Source organism: Condylura cristata, unplaced genomic scaffold (assembly GCF_000260355.1).
Source record: "Condylura cristata isolate star-nosed mole 26May11 unplaced genomic scaffold, ConCri1.0 scaffold00008, whole genome shotgun sequence".
Lineage (NCBI taxonomy): Eukaryota > Metazoa > Chordata > Mammalia > Eulipotyphla > Talpidae > Condylura > Condylura cristata.
Window position 1 is genome coordinate 30,559,242 of NW_004567109.1, and position 15,105 is coordinate 30,574,346.

Consider the following 15,105-nt stretch of genomic DNA (forward strand, 5'->3'; position numbering starts at 1 on the left):
GCGGCTGTTCCCTCCTCCTCTCCGTCGGTGGCGCCTCTACTAAAGGCGCGGTGAGCGGTGGTGCCCGCGGCTACCTTCCGAAGGGCGGGGGAGCCCTGTGACTCCGGGGGAATCTTCTTGCAGCAAGGCTGAGGAGGACCCACGTCACAAAGTGTGGAAACCTGGCCTTGACCTTGGCAGGTCTTGTCACCCGGCGCCCTTAAGTCACCTTTTCATGTGTCGAGGTGATCCCTGTTAACTCATCTGAATCATACGTATCCCTGCGTGGTGGGTTGAACCCCATTTCACTGACGAGGACGTGGACCAGTAGAGTGGACACCTGTCCCTGAACTTCCAAGGACTTTTGAAGAGTAAGCTACCACGGCACCCCGTTTCCTCTCAGCTTGGGGAGGAAGGTAAATGAAAGATGGAACTCCAGCCGTTGCAAGACTCCTGGCGCCCACTCTGCCAGCAGAGTTGCAGGCCCTGGGGTAAGGGCCTGAGCCAAGCAGATGGCCCTGTCCTCATGGAGCAGCTGGCACAGAGGAGCAGGGACAGTTTCCAGCAAAAGCTTCAATCCGTGTCATTTGCATTTCACCTCAGTGTCACATCGCCTGAAATTGTAGTGTGGATTCTTTTAAAAGCCAGGGCTTTCACTGACTTTGCTTACTTACCCCCTTTCTTCTCTTTCATCTTCACCCTAACATGCACTCTTCTCAGGTCACCTGGGGCCCACTCCCCTCATTTCAATGCATTTGCTCAAGCTGGTACCTCTGGAATGCCCTTCACAGAGTTATTGCACAACGTGAGGCCAGCTCATGGCCACCTCTGAAATTATGTTTATGGAACCTCCCTCCCCTTTCAGGTGCTCATAAAACAGAGTGCATGCATGGTGTGATTCTTTCACAGTATTTTATAATTGTCTTTTTGTTTCTCTCACTCCCACAGTCTGAGCTTTAGGGCAAGTGATGTCTCCATGTTTGAATTTCCAGTTCTAGCCTAGCAACTGGTGCACAGTAGACCTTCCAGGGTTTGTTGCCCAGTGAGTAAAAGATAGTTTCAAAGTACAAATAGAGACTATATTGGCTTCCAAGTGAATAGTCCAGACCTATACTGTTTTATACAACGGCTCCCAGCTGTTGGTTAGGCCAAACTGAGTGTACTTTAAGTGTAATATGTTGAACTTCAAACACTTAGTACAGACATATTTCACTAACATACCATCTTAGTGCAAAACATCTTATTAATAATTTTTATATTGATTAATGTTGAAATAACATTTTGATATATTGGATTAAGTGAAATACAGTATTAAAATTGATTTCTCTGCTGTGTTTAATGTGGCTAATAAAAATTGAAAATGACACATTTTTCTTGCCTTTTATCCATAGAAACTTTGAGCAAGAGGGAGCAATTGAAGTGTAACGAAGAGAGCTGCTATGGAAAATTCCTTTCTCCTATTTCTTTCTGAATTCTAATGTTGGAATTGTCACAAAATTTGACTTGCTTTAAAGGCTTAACCAACAGTCTAACTTATTTTGGGGGCATGAGGCAATCTGGGAGTAAAGTTCAACCTAAAAATGAACACTGAACTCAGGTGTTCGGTGCTTTTAGGAAAAACAATGGAAATTAAGGGTAGCCAGAAAGCTTTAGGCTGAAGAAAGGAAAAGGAAGCCCCAGGAAGCTGACAGACTGATCTTTAGGGCATGAGTTGCAAAAAGAAAAAGGAATGAAAAGGTTCTCACAGTTGTTCTCACAGCATGCATGTTCTCATTCCTGTCTACTCTCCTGTATCTTTGATATATTTTTGCTCTTTCTGCAAATTTCAGCCCTTTGGGTTGCTATTTTCTAGGCAAGGAAAACAGTTACTCTGAGTTGGGCCAATTAATTAATTTTATGTTTTAATTACAATACGGTAAAAGTGCTTATTTCTGTGTATAGGTTATGAATTATAGCACAGGTAAGATTCCTGGTAACTATCACCACAACAAGCATACAGAATAATTCCTTCCTCTTAAAAAAACTCCCCTGGGGACTGCCTTTGTAACCACAGGCCTACTTCTGTAGCTCCTGGCAACAGTGCTTCTTACTACCAGGGCTTTGTCTTTTCCTGAAGGTCATTTGTTCTACTTTCACTCTCTCTGATGTTGGCTAAGTACCTGATATAAGTGGAATCATATAGCATTTGTCTTCTTGTGATTGGCTTGTTTCATTTAGCATACTATTCTCAAGTTTCATCTATTGTAGCACATTGCAGAATTTTCTTCCCCTTTATGGCTAGGTAGTGTTCTATGGTATGTTTATTGCTACATTTTCCTTAACCAGTTGTTGATCCATGAGCATATTTTAACTACTGTGAATAATGGTTCTATGAGCCTGGGGAACAAATACAGTTTTGAGACTGCTTTCAATTATTTTACCTAGAGTGGAATTGTTGGGTCATGTGGAAATTTGATGTTAATTTTTGAGGAGTTGCCATACCTTTTCCCCAGTGGCTGCACCATTTTACATTCCCACCAACAGAGCACAAAGGGTCCGATTTCTTCGTCAATGATTCTGGTTTGTTTGTTCTATAATTGCCAAATTGGAAATGTCATACAGATAATGGGGAACCACTGGCAAATTCTACCTCGAACAGTGAGTTTGAGGTGATTTTGCCTATTTACCTTTGCAAAATTGTCTATTGAAATCCTTTGCCCATTTTTAGTTTTTTTTTTTTTTATTGAATCTTAAGAGTCTCTATATTCTGGATATTAATCCCTTATTGGATCCATGACTTGTAATACATTTTCCCCTTCAGAGGTTGTTGGACTCATAAAAATGTGTTATTATTAACAAATTTATATTATTTATATGAAAATCAGTTTGAATATTCAAAAATAGGATATTCTGGTTAACAAGTTCTCACGTTAACTGGAAATTAAGCAAAAACTTATTTCCAAGTTGACCGTGTAGCAATGTTTCTGAAGTGTGAGTCCCCTTTCTATCTTAATGTATACAATCTAATGACTACAAATAATTCCTCTTATTAAGGAGCTCAATAAACAAAGTCCTAAAGAGAACATTTTCTTGCATTTGTATTGTACATCTACTGAGATCATTTGGTCTTTACAGTCAGCCTGAGAGATGGCAATACAGAGAACTATTAATCTGTTTTTGTTTTTTATGAATGGATGCATTCAGACTTGGAGAGATTAAATGATTTGCCCTATCAGTGTCTTATTCTGGTGAATAAAGAAGTCAAGATAAAAACCTTATCTTCTGGATCTTTGTCTGACTTGAATCTACTCCCTAGATACTGTGTGAAACCCCATTTATTGTAATTCAGATCCACAGATATAAAATGGAAGTTTTAGAATAGGGTTTCTTGAAGGGTGGTCTGCAGGCCATCCACATGAGAATGTTGGCTACAATGCATATTCCTGGCCCCACCACCGCCCACTAAATCTAAAAATCCAGAGGTGAGGCATAAAAATTTACTTTTAAAAAAGTCTCTCAGTAGTTATTCTGCTTCCTCCACACACACACACACACACACACACACACACACACACACACACTCATTCAATCCAGGAGGGCTTCTGGGAGGAAATGATGAAAAAGCAGAAATGCCATGGAATGAATAGTTAAACAAGTGAAGTATTGGGTTGAAAGAAATAAGAGCTTTTCAGGAGAGGAATGCCATATTTGAAAGCCAAGACGAGGGCAAGGATATGTGACATTTGAACAACTGAAAGAAGTGGATTTTGTATAGTGTAGATAATGAGGAAATACTGGCATATTTTAGAGTGCTGTGATCATCCCACCATTTGGAATGATGACTCTGGTTGTAGGAAGGAAAATGAATCAGTGAACAGGAATGAGACCAGGTAGGAAACCATGCCAAAAATCCAGGGGAGAAGTTATAATGTTACATGAAGATGCAGAAAGATTTAAGAAATGGTGAGAGAGAAGATAGGAAATAGCAGAAGAGGAGTCCAAGATGATTTCTGGGCATTCTGGGTGACAATGAGGTAGAAACATTTACCAGCAAGGCAGAGAGAATAGAGGTTGAGAGTAGAATAGGAAAAAAAGTGGGTGAATGTTTGTTTTTGGAGTGAATGTTTGTGTCTCCTCTCCACCATCATATGTTGAAGTGGTTACCCTTAAAGTGATGATATTTGGTGGTGGGACCTTTGGGGAATAATTAAGGTTAAATGAGGTCATGAGGGCAGATCCCCCTTGGTGGAATTAATGCCCTTATGAGGAGCTATGTGAGGACATAATGAGAAGGTCCACAGTCATCTGTGAACCAAGAGAAGGGTCCTTAGCTCCATGTTGCCACACTGATGTCAGACTTCCAGCCTCCAGAATCATGGGGAAAAACGTCTGCTATCTGAGCAACCAAATGTATGATATTCTCACAGGCTGCCCAAAATGACTGAGACAGTGAGTCAGAGGTCACTGGGCCTAGTGGCAAGAAGTCATAGCTGGATGTTATCAGGGTGAGTAGCAAACAAGCCAGGGGTGCCCCGTCCGTCTTCTGCATCCTTTTCTACAGAGGGCTGTGTTCTTCTTTCCAAGATGTTAGTGAAGGGAGCTGACAAATTAGCCCTTTGTAAAAAACATGGCTGTCTTAGAAGAGGGAATATTTTTTAAAAGGAGGTTATTAACAGCTGTGACTAATTATATTTTATGTAAAATTAACTTTATTGCTTTTGTAATAAACAAAACAATTCAATAATAACAACACAAAACAATTTTGTAATAAACAATTCAAATGATACAGGCAAGCCCTGAGAAAATAATAAAAAACGACCTCAAGTTTCATCATCCAGAGCTAAAGTTCACATACCCATGACCATTCTTCCAGTTCTATCTCTAGGCCCACATATAGATAGATACATATCATTTGACAAAACAGAAGGCTATTGTTGGTCTTTTCATATAGCTCACATGGATTTTCAATTTACCTTTTACAAACTTAAGCAATGCTGCAGACATTTTTATGGTTTTTTTTTTTGGTTTTTTTTTTTTTTGTATTCCAATGTGTTTGCGTTTGTGTACAAACATAGATAGGGGGTGCTTGATTTATTCAATCGGTCTTCCAAAGCTTCCCCCATGGTGAGCTCTTCTATTGAAGGACATTTGTTTCCAAAGTTTTCCCCATGGTGAACAAGATTGCAGTGAATTTTAGTTATCAACTTAGTAACTTCTCTTAAATTTCTTTTTATCTTTAAACACTTCTTTATATATTTTAAAATCTATTGCCAAATTGCTCTCTGAAGTGCCACCCACGGGATATAAGAATAGCGGTGTCCCCACGCCCTTGCTAACTTGGTATCTCACGGCTGCTCAGATGGTTGGCCTGTCAGCCGTTCTTGAGGAACACGTGTAAGTGGTTTATGTGAGGACAGCACCACTGAGGACTTACAGTCACCAGCCTCCTTCCCTGTCTTCCATAGTGGCTACACTTCAGTGCTTTCTAGAGAGGAAAATTTGAAGCAAATGTCTCAGGCTGATAGTCTTGGCAATGAAAAAGGGGTCAGCAGAAATGGAGGCATTTCCATTTCTGCTTCCTGTTCGGTGCAGACCTGAGTGTTTCCCACTCTACTGTCATCCCAAAGCAGTTCTTGCCCAACTTGGTGATGACAGCCTTCACACAACAGGTCGCTCACAAACTGTGTGATCTGCTCTAGGCGCATCTCTCATTCACTTAAGTAATCAGTTCATAAACCATTGTGATTGCTTTCTTTAACATCGACTAAGTAGTCATAAAGTCCCCATGCCTTAACTTGTGTCCCTGTTCTTTATTGGTTTTATTTTTTTTCTTGTAGAGCTTGATGATTCTTTTCATGCAATCCAACCATTATTGCAGAAGGGATTGGATAGCACACATTTAGAATTGTGCTGGAGAATGCAGAAGAGCCTGTTTGGGGCTTTGTAGAGATTCTGTACTACAAGTCACTCACTCTACCAGGTTCTGGGAGTAAAACAAGATAATCTTGTTCTTACTGGAAACCAGCATGGAGCCTTTCTCAACCTTGCTGTTGGGACACTATACAGTGGCCTTTGTTATAGGACGTTCAGCCGCTGCAGTTACTAATAAAATTACCACTATCCAGTTTTGATAATCCAGTTTGAGAAATGTCCTCTGGGACATAAACTATTCCCTGCTTGAGAATGACAGGTGAAAGGGGAAAGCAGATATAACCCTTCTCACAGTGGCACAGTGGAGGCACATAGAGGATTAAACCTTCAGGAGGCCAGGGCCTCTTGCTCAAAAGGTGATTCAGGAAACACCTGAATCATCTAGAAGCCTGGTTGAAATGCAGACTCTTAAGCCCCACCCCAGATCTACAGAGTCAGAACATACCTTTTAACAGCAACTTGTCTGGAGAATAAGGGACAGTTTGCCTAAGGAAACAGTGTTTAACCCGAAACCTGAAAAACTAATAGACATCAGCCAGGCAACAATTGTGGTAACGATTATCTGAGCTAGAGGAAACAGCATACCTGACAATTGGCATGGAAATGAATCTGTGTGGCTATAGCATAAGGACCAAGAAGAGTGGCAGAGGGCCAAGACAGAGCTAGGCCATAGTAATAATTCTGAACTTCATTTTGGAGCAAGAAAAACCATTACAATGTGTGGAGTAATATAGTCAGACTTTCATTTTAGACAGCAGCCTGTATCAGCAAGGCCGTGCTAGTTTCATGGCTCCGTGGGCTTATCTAACTTGGTATGCAATCTTGAAGGTAAAGAAGACTAAATTATGAAATATACATGTGATTACTTATCTAGAATGTGAGGAAAATTCACACCAAATTATGCATTTTAAGAAGCTGACATATCACAGGAGCTAGGAAAAAAAATTTATTAAACTGCGGGATACACATCTCTAATAATTTTTCCTATATATTTTGGCCACATTCTCCTTTATCATTTCTTCATGTGACAACAATTTTATGTCATTTGATACAGAGAGAATAAAATGATAATTCAATACTTTCAATATGACTTATCAAAATGTTATCAATAATTTGGAAAAGTTTTAGGTGTAATAACAGTTGCTAATGTCATAGACATTTTGTAAAGTTGTTATAAATTTGGGAACCCCCTATTAAATATCTTCCAATTATGAATTGTAAGTCTTCAAAACATTTCAAATTTTTTCATGTAGTTAATAATCTCCCCTTTCTGAGTTGAGGACATTCATTAACCAGGGCTTTGGAAAGCACTTCTTTAAGTGAGGGATTTTGCTGCCTAAGCTTCATTAACTTCATGTAAATACTTTCCTCAGGTGTATCCAGTTTCAGCTTCATAAAACAAACCAAACTGGGTTCAGTGATAGAGACATCGTCCTTGCCCACAGGAAGGTCACAGGCCAGTGGGGGAGATGTGAAAAAGAAAAATAACTACAAAGCAGGAAGAAGGTACTATACACCTGAGAGACAGAATTGTTAGTGAAATGCTGGGAGTATCATAAGCATATTAATAATTATATGAGAGGCAATCACCCATTTAATAAATGCTGAAGGCCTCTATGTGTTGGGCATAGATTGGAAGAGGAAATAAGGGTCCAGCATCTGTCTCTGCTATGGGTCATACTTCAGTGGGTGAGAAAGCAATGTCAATCATAATTATGATCACATAATCATTTTTGAGCATGTATTATTTGGTAGGGAAAATTCTTCATGCTTTACTTCTAAATACAGCACAGTGAGATTCAATATACCTGTACAGAGCAGGATATGGGAAATGCCTCAAGAATGGTCCAAAGGCAATATACTTAAGAAGGGGAATTTACTGGTTTAATCATAATAATAAGTGCCCATTGTACAAGGCACATCACACCCACCATCCTAAAAACAATGAGAAACTCCATAAAGTAGACATGGCATGCACTTGATATGTCAGTGTTTGGACAAGGTAGGGAGCTGGACAAGAGGAGAAGGTGAAGGACGTTTGACCTGTTTGGAAAAATATCATGAAACTGGCACAGAATATGGGCTGCTTAGGTTTGGCAAAGGATATAGGACATAATTCAACAGGCCATGGAACAGTCAAGTGTTTCTTAACAGAAATAGCCATCTCTCGCCCCTCCCTTCCCAGCCCCAGCTTTCCTCTCTCTTGCACCTGGTTTAGCTGGGTGTGAGCTCCTGGCTATGTGGTAAGGACAAGGAGGTGTCTTCTAGCGCCAGGTATCCCAAAGTCAACGGGTCCCCACTGATTTCATAAATCAGAATAATTTCCGTTTCCTCTAACAAAGTCAGAAGATCCCTTAAAAGTAGGTTATCAGAAAATAAACATTACAGATAGACAACAACTACACACCTTCCTTTATTTAATGGCCAGACTTGCAGCCGCTCGCCATTGAGAACAGCAGCGAGGCCAGGTAAAGGTTAGCGGTGCAATTTCATTCTGATCGTCTTGGTTTGAACCATGACTCCTGCACATATTAACCTTGGACGAGTCATTTAACTGCTGCAGATAAGTTCTGGCACGTGCTAAGCTCCCTGAGAATATTATCTGTCATTATCATTGCTCAGCAGAAAGGGACAAATCTCTTTTATCACTGAGCCTCTGTCCTTGTTCCTTGGCAGAGGTAAACAGGCTGGAAGTCACAGTCTACTGACTTAAAATGACATGGAAAATGAAACCTCTGATTTAATATCTTGATGGCCTCGCATTCCGTGGAAGAACAAGCTAGCTGAAGCAGGGTGGGCTGATGGGGTGAGAGCATAGTGCAGAGGCAAAAGAGTTGCTACTCAACAACAGAAAAACAGCCTGGTGGCCTAATGAGGGACAATCGTGCTTTCTAGTGGCCTCCCTGAGGGCACATGTGTGGATTTTGCAGTAATCGATGTGCATAATGATTACTTGAAGCATCAATAAAAGGTCAAACATGCGCCCTCCCTGGTGGCTCAGCGGGTTAAAGCACAGCACTAAGAAGCTAAAGCCACTAAAGCATGAGTTCGATTCCCGCCTGCCCCGAAGGTGACCACATGGCGCGGCAGACCTCTCCTGACCTGCCCGCTGCTCCCCTCAGCAGTGTACTTCATCGATCTGCCTGTTCTGCGCCCCACTCTGTCCCTGGTGAATCTTCTCACCCACTGCATCTCTGGCCTGTACCCCAGTTCTGTATAAATAAATAAATAAATCTTTAAAAAAAAAAAAAAAAAGGTCAAACATGTTCCCAGGAAGCCGTTTAGGCAGGCAAAGAGGTATGTAATGTCTTTTTAACAGATGCCGAGCTTAACTTTGGAAGGATCTCTAAGAGAAACTCGTCTAAACACTTATACGCCCATGAGTTGTGTGTCCTGGGTTTTCAGTCTTTGGCCAAAGGGATTTTTTTTTTAAATTGAGGACCGTTATTACATGACTGCCATCGTGTTTTTTGCCATGTTAAGAAACCAAGAAACCAACAAATGTTCCACCCTCTACTTTGCACAGAGAAAGGGAACGTTATGTCAGAAAAACCTGAAAGGTCATAATGTCAGAATAAATAGTCCTTCAAATTGACCACATTTAACATTGTGAAACATTTGACGCATTTCATAATTTTTTTGGATGTTGTTGTAATTTCTAGAAATGCTGTTATGGACCAAATGAATGGGCCTTGAGTTTAGAACCTGCTGTTCTCCACAGCAGTGGTTCTCAAAGTGCATGCTGGTCAAGGCAGCACGGGCATCATCTGGGAACTGGTTAGACACTCAAATTCTCAGGCCACACCCTAGGCCTAATGAAGTGAAAATTCTGGAAGCAGGCCTAGCAGTCTGCGTTTTAAAAAGACACCAAGAGATTCTGACACACCCAGGTTTGAGAACCACTGCTGTAAAGCATCTCTTCAGTAAGATTGCCCAGGTCTTTTCTGGATAACCTCCAGTAACTGGATCCTACCACCTCACAAAGGAGACTGTTCTAATGTGATTCATCAGGTGGTAAGAAATTCCTAGACTAGCCAGTTCTGCCCTTTTGAGTCATACAGAAGGTGTCTTCCTTGTCTCTCCCACCTGACAACTCTATACATTTCTAGGTGACTTACAGCTCTGGTTTCCAGGGAATCATAGCTCTGCTCTCACCTGGTCCTCACGTGATTTGGTCTTCAGCCCTCTTGTCAGCCTGAAAGTCCTTTCATTATTATCAACAACTGTCATTTATTGAAGCTTATTAGTGTGTGTCACCCTCATCTGAAAGTCCTTTCATTATTATCAACAACTGTCATTTATTGAAGCTTATTAGTGTGTGTCACCCTCATCTGAAAGTCCTTTCATTATTATCAACAACTGTCATTTATTGAAGCTTATTAGTGTGTGTGAGCCACTGCCTCAGGGCGTTCCATATCTCCCCATTGTTAATGTTCTCAACAACCTGGGGAGATTAACAGCCCTGCTGTCTCCCTCTCACTGAGAGGTCAAGGGACATGCCCAACCCCCTCAGCTGGTCAGGGGCTGTGCCAGTGCTCCTCACTCAGGTCTGTGGCATCCCAGGCCTCATGACATCAGGCTGCCCTTCCACTCCCATTAAAATCTGATTTGGAGGGGGAGCTGAGCCAGGAAGAGATGGCCGTGAGCGCTGAGTATACCATGCGTTTAACAGCATGCTCTCTGGAGTCAGACAAATCTGGGTTGAGTTCCCTTCTCTGCAACTACTAATTATATGGCCTGAGGTGTATTTCCTAGTGCAAGCCTCAATTTTCTCACCTGCACAATGGGGATAATAATAGCATTCACCTCATAGGGCTGCTGTGAGTAGTAAGTGAATTAGTGCTTACAAAGCACTTAGCGAAGTACCCGGTTCATACTACTCAGCAATATCTCTGTTATTGTTACTGAACAGATACACTCAACAATTATATAATTACAATATATATGGGTCTTATCCAGACACAGGTAAATTATAGCAATAGAAATCGCTGCTTCCTTTCTAACGCCACTAAACACCCACTTGTTGTGGCTCTGCATTCTTCAGCATTCTTCTGCTTCCAGTTGCTTTTGCAGTCTGCACATGCTGACAAGTTCAACTTCTCCAAGCCCAGGCCTGACTATGTGTATCATCTCCCTTAACTTCAAGTTAAGTTCAGGGTTCTCATTCTGGCTTTCAATGGCCTGCATTACAACATGGCCCTCAGTCCCATTCCCACATTTTGTCCCATCTGTTGGCTCCATGGACTCCAGTTCCAGCTGAATCATGGGCCTTTCTTCATTCTCAAAATTCCTCTGTCCTCCGTCCCACAGCCATACACTTCAGCCTGACCCCTAGTCTATTGCTTTTATGATCCAGTTATACTTGTCTCTTCCCATTTTTTCTACAGCTCCCAAAGAGATGTGGACAAATTCTTCCTTAGAACTCCTTTGGCTTTTATTTCCTGAATAATTATTTCTTTGAACTCACGTGGCCTTTCTTTCTTGAATTATAGTAGTGTCAGGAAAAGAGCTTCAAGTACACATACTGACTCTTCCTCTGATAAGTGTCATGTCCCTGAGGTTAAATTTCCTTACCTTTAAATTGGGGATAATAAACATTTCTATCTTATGAGAGTGTCTATGAAGAGAAGGGGATTAGAGATGTAAGGCTTTGGCCCATCCAACTAAGTTTCTGTCATCTGTTCTCTTCTACCAACAACTGTCATATGATTCATAGCCCTGATTTATGAGAGCAAGAGTCTCATCTCCATCATGTTGTTTGTACTCACACTATTTATATGCTCATGTTGAATTGAAATACAATAGCTAAGAGGTCTCATTTAACCTTTCTGATCATCAGTATCCTTGTCCTTAAAGTTAGAGATATTAAAAATAAATCTCTGTTCCTTCAGCTAAGTCATTATTTTATCCCTTCAACAAATATCCACTGAGCACCAACCACGTATTAGGTCGTCTGCTAGGTGGTGGGGAGAGCATGCTGTCGTGTGTTCTAGAAGGGGAACTTTGCCCAAAGGCAGTGACAGCTCTGCCCAGTTCTGGCCTGGGCTGTGAGTCCGCAGGCCCTTCTGCAGCTGCTGTCATTAGAGGACAGAGTGTGTGGGTAACTTGGCAGAGTCAAAGTCTCTTTCATCAGAGGTGGGAAAATCCATTTCTTCCCTTGACTTGATTATCAGGCCCATAGTACACTAAGGTGAGTACCAGATTGGTTTTTCTGAAGAGCTTTATTGAGCTCAAACTTACTTATCACAAAAGTTGCCTATTTAAACTGTCACCATTCAATTTCTTTTAGTATATTTACAAAGTTGTGCAACCACCCCCATATCATTTTAGAACAATGTGATCATCCAAACTGGCATGTTTATCTTCATAAAATAGGCCAGACTTTCTTTATCAGCACGTGATATTTCTGGCTGGTTGGGGAAATACTGGGCTCAGAAATCAGGATGGAAAGATATCTTAATGAGGTGATTGATTGTCATTTGGTAAATTGACCTAAGACCTCTGTCAACCCCAGAGAGCCCCAGCTCAGGTACAAGCTCCCTGGCTGGAAGGCAAGCATGCCCTCTGGGTAAGTAGGCTCCCTACCCTCTGGGGAAGCACAGATCCATATTCACATTCACAAGGTGACCAAGGTGGGCCTAACCTATCTTTCCTCTTGACCCCCCTCTTCCCATCATGTGCCCCCCCCATATACCTCAATCATACCCTTCTCCCTATTCAAGACAATGACCCCTTCTTAGTTCTGTCTTCACAGGGACTCTTGTAACAACAACATTTCTTTCCCTCTCTCTTTTTTTTTTTTTGGCTTTCTTTCTTTTTTTCTTTTTTATAGTTTCATTCAGCAAACACTGGTCCCAAGAATGTCTGACAGGGAAGCCTCCAACAGGGGCGGGCTGTCACTGCCACCACTCAGGAAGCGTCTGTGGTTGGTGCTGTCTCCTCCAGCACCTCAAACTAGTAGTTTCTCTGTGAGGATGGCAGTGGTCCCTTTCTCAGACCTGCCTCAGCAGCCACACTTGGTCCCCTTATTGGGCACTAAGTATGGAAGGAGAAAGTCCAGGCCGGTCTTGCTGATGTCAGATATCACTGTTCCTTTCATTCCCCAGGGTCATTAAAGATGCTGAATGGACAGCTTCACTCGCCAGTTTCTTGGCTTCCTCCTCTATTGTTATCTGGCCTATGGTTATCTGCAAGCATAGCCTGCCCTACCAAGGAGCCAGAACCCAAGGTGACCTGAATGTGGGTGCTTGAGGGTGGGTGTTGCAGAGGTGAGGCCCGGTAGCATCTACTCCCCCTAAAGCTAGGGCTCCGCCACTGTAAGCTTGATACCTGAAAAGCATCTGTGTCCACATCCAAACGGCCATGCCCTTTCTGGGAAGGCGGCCAGGGGAGAGGGAATGGGTTCCAAGTTGCAAGGAGTGAGCTGGGTTGTCATGTCAGTGTCCCAGCACCACCACAACGAAGGGTAAGAGATCTGAAATGCATTCTTGAACAATTCTTGTCAGCAATAACCATCCCTTCAGTTGCCCTGGTAGCTGCTCCAAGGACTATGCCATCCTTACAGACCACCTCGCCGTGGTGGTCAAAGTTTTCTAGACTGTTGGAAACTTGAAACCTTTCTTTGCAAAATCAGCTTCCAAGATGTCGTTTCTGGGAGTTATTGAAAGAGAATCCTCCAGCTGCTGGCTCAGAGGATGACACAACTGTCATCTCCCCAAGGAAGTATTAACTTTCCCTTGATCCTGCTCCCTTTCCACCCCAACTCTCAATTTTCTTTCCAGATGTACTCCTAGGATTCGCTGCGTAGGCTTCTGCCTCCACTCCCTTCAACACTCCCACACCCACTTCACCCTGGCGCCTGTTGAAGAAAAGGGGAAGTTCCAGGTTCCCTGCCCCACCCAGAAGGAGGGTGGAGCTGAGCAGAGAAAAAGGAGAGAAGGGAAGAAAAGAAGGTGCATAGAGGACAAGAAGGAGACCTGAGGAAGCCACATGGAGCAGCAAGCATGTGAGGAAGAAACCGGGCTTGTTTCCTGACCCTGGCCTGGTTAAGGCAGATGTGGGTAGACACCTGTAGGGAGGTGACTACGGCAGTGTTTATATTGATTTTGATTTTGCTCTTTTTCTCCCAGATTTGTCTGGCCATTTCTGACCCTTTTCCATGGGCCCCGCCCAGAAGGTGCTTTAGGCTCGTGGTGGGCTTTCAGGCCTTGCTTTGCGTCAATCCCTTTTGGGTGGACTTTTGCCCACGAGGGGATGGGTAGCATCAAGTGTTTGATTTAGAAGTTATATTCTTTGTGTTCCGTATTGTATATTCACTGTATTAAAGTCCCTTTTCATTAAAGTTACATATGTTTTGTCTTGTTGAAGTGGATGGCAGAACCCACTTAGAGCAGGCAGGTTTAGGGCTTCAGGGGTGCCCCTCTCTTCTTGTCCTGTAACACACTGAGGATTTTAGAACTGCCTCACCTGGTTGACCTTTCAGCCCTCCTCTGGCCCTCCAGGTCTCTCCAACTGGGTCCTCCCTGGCCCAGGTAACTTGGCACCCCAATGTTCTCCTTCCTTCAGCTGGGCTCCTGCCTGCACTGCCCCTACCGCTCCCTCCCAGCCTTGCTGTGGCTCAGAGCCTCCTTGGTCCACTGCCCTTCTAATGCTTGACACCCCCAGCCACCCCCTCCCCTCAGTGTGACCTCACTCCTCTTCACACGTGCAAGCTTCCAAACCTTTCTAGGCAACAGGTGCCTGGCAAGTGGGAGGGCTTGGTGCTGACTTTTGGGTTCTATCAAGGTCTCTGGACTCGGACTCAGCCATAGCCACATTGTTTTGGGAAAACAAGGGTATTGGGCAAAGCTGCTGTGGCCTTGATAAGGAGAGAATCTGAGGAGTGCATGGGCCAGTTTACAAAGGAATCCATCACCCCTGGGGAAAGGAGGGTCTGAGGCACCACCCTTCCCCCATCCCCTCTCCCTGAGATCTTAAGGCAGACACCAGGCAGGTGGATCCCATGATTTTGTTCCTCGCTCTGGAGCTGGTGAAAAGGGCATCAAAGAACAGCGTACCACAGGGGTTTGCAGGAGGCCGGCCAGGCTGGTTCCTGGGTCAGGCCCCGCTCCGCAGCTCTATTCTGGGAAATGAAGGAGAGGGTGGCCTCATGCATTGGTGTGGAACAGTGGCACCTCCTGACAGCCGGGAGTCATTGCAACAGTAAAGAGAGCTTCC

The 15,105-nt window shown here is 43.1% G+C and overlaps 1 pseudogene; it reads right to left on the minus strand.

Moving 5' to 3' along the window:
* Positions 1-12,965: 12,965 nt before the first annotated feature.
* LOC101635068 lies at positions 12,966-13,599 on the minus strand (annotated as a pseudogene).
* Positions 13,600-15,105: the final 1,506 nt, after the last annotated feature.